The 1,892-nt window shown below is 45.2% G+C and overlaps 1 pseudogene; it reads left to right on the plus strand.

Annotated features, from left to right (window-relative positions):
* Positions 1-936: 936 nt before the first annotated feature.
* LOC120619875 (uncharacterized) lies at positions 937-1,055 on the plus strand (annotated as a pseudogene).
* Positions 1,056-1,892: the final 837 nt, after the last annotated feature.

The raw sequence follows: 1,892 nt of genomic DNA on the forward strand, positions 1-1,892 counted from the left end.
CCTCAGGGGAAACTGACAGTCCAATCCAGTCCAATCCAGGCAGAGCTCGTAAGGGCACAGACCCGGCAGGAATAAAGGGTTACGTCGCCCCACCAGATAAAGAACCGCGGCCAGCTAAGGTGCCCGCCAAAGGCACGGGGAATACGGAATGGGAGCGGAGGAAGGCAGTTGTAACAATCACGATGATCATGTGACCACTTGCAAATGAACACGGGGACTATAACTGATATTATCCCCTCTTTACTCTGCTCTGAATGCACGTGTTTTCTTTCCTCTTACGCCCTCATCACGTAACGTAAGATGTATTGACTCTGTTTCACAGTATCGTTAATTTTACAGCATAGTCTTTAGCATTTAAGTTACAGGATACCAGGGAGAAGAGTAAACGTCACTCGAGGACTTGACTTCTCTTCTGGAGAGGAAGTTAGTGTGTTTTACATCGTACACAAGATGGTGTGTTGTGTTAGGCAGAATTACATGACCTTGTTCTTCTTTATTTGGAGATAAAGTATGGTTTTAAGAGATTCGTATGGGTGCCAAGTTGACAAAGGGTAGGCTTGTGATGGTTAATTTTATGTGTCAACTGGACTAGCTGTGGGGAGTCCAGATTAAACATTATTTCTGAATGTGCCCTCAGACTGTGACAGACACCCTCAGCCCCCCTGGCTCTCAGGACTTCAGACCCGAACAGATTTGCACCAGCCGCTCTGGAGGTGCAGAAACCTCACAATCTGCCAGCTCGCAGATGGCAGATCGTGGGGTTTCTGCACCTCCAGAATTGTGAGAACCGATTCTTACAGTAAATCTCCTTTTATATACAAATATCCTATTGACTCGATTTCTCTGCAGACTAACACAGTCCCTTAAAGGAATGCCGGGCACTCAGGAAATATGTGTCTACCATACACCTCAAATCTCACATCAAAATGCATTCCCGTCTCTGGCCATGCCACCCTGAACGTGCCCAACCTCGTCTGATCTCGGAAGCTAAGCAGGGTTAGGCCTGGCTAGTACTTGGATGGGAGGCCACCTAGGAAGACCAGGTGCTATAAGCATTAAAAAAAAACAAAAAAAAATACATTCCCAATTCTGGATGGCTGTAAGATATACATACATTTTTAAATTATTTTCCAAATATATATATATTTTTAATGAAACTGTAAAAGTACTAAAAAGAAAATGGTGGTAAATGTTTACATAATCTTGAAATAAAGACGTACTTCCTGCGTATAACTCCAAAGGCAAAACCCACAAAAGACACTTTGACTACATAGAATGTAATCTCTGTGTGGCCAACGAGAGAAATAATATAGATACTAATAAAGAAAGCGAATAATTATCTCATATTCGCTGTATTCCAGGCACTGTTATAAGCACGTTCTGAACTCATTCAGTCTCCAAAACAAGCCTACCAAGTGTTAACAGCACCCCCAATTGCAGAGGAAAAGCAAAGGCTCCGATAGTGAAGAAACACGCCCGAGGTGACAGAGCCAGGAAGCGGCAGGCAGGGCGCCCCGTCTGCTGTCACCCACGGAAGAGACACGCGCCAGACTGGGGAACAGGAGAGCATTTCACAAAGCATATACGAAAAGCAGAGAGTAATATCTTTATTTCGGCAATACACGCACAGGCACACATATACATTCTTATCGATAGGAAAAAGACAAACACCTCGATAGAAAAACAGGCGAAAGAAGGAATTCAAAAAGACGATCCACAAAGGAAGCGATTCAGGCAATGCCTGTAAAAACGTTCAGCCCCGCCCCTCATCAAAGAGAGGTGAATGCACACAGAGCATCTTCCCACCCCATCGGGCTGGCGAAGACTCAGGGGCATCGTCTCCAGCGGTGAGCACGGCAAGCTGGGTTCTGCAGGAAGCAGTCCGAGTTGAA

The sequence above is a fragment of the Pteropus medius genome, unplaced genomic scaffold (genome assembly GCF_902729225.1).
Source record: "Pteropus medius unplaced genomic scaffold, Ma_sr-lr_union100, whole genome shotgun sequence".
Lineage (NCBI taxonomy): Eukaryota > Metazoa > Chordata > Mammalia > Chiroptera > Pteropodidae > Pteropus > Pteropus medius.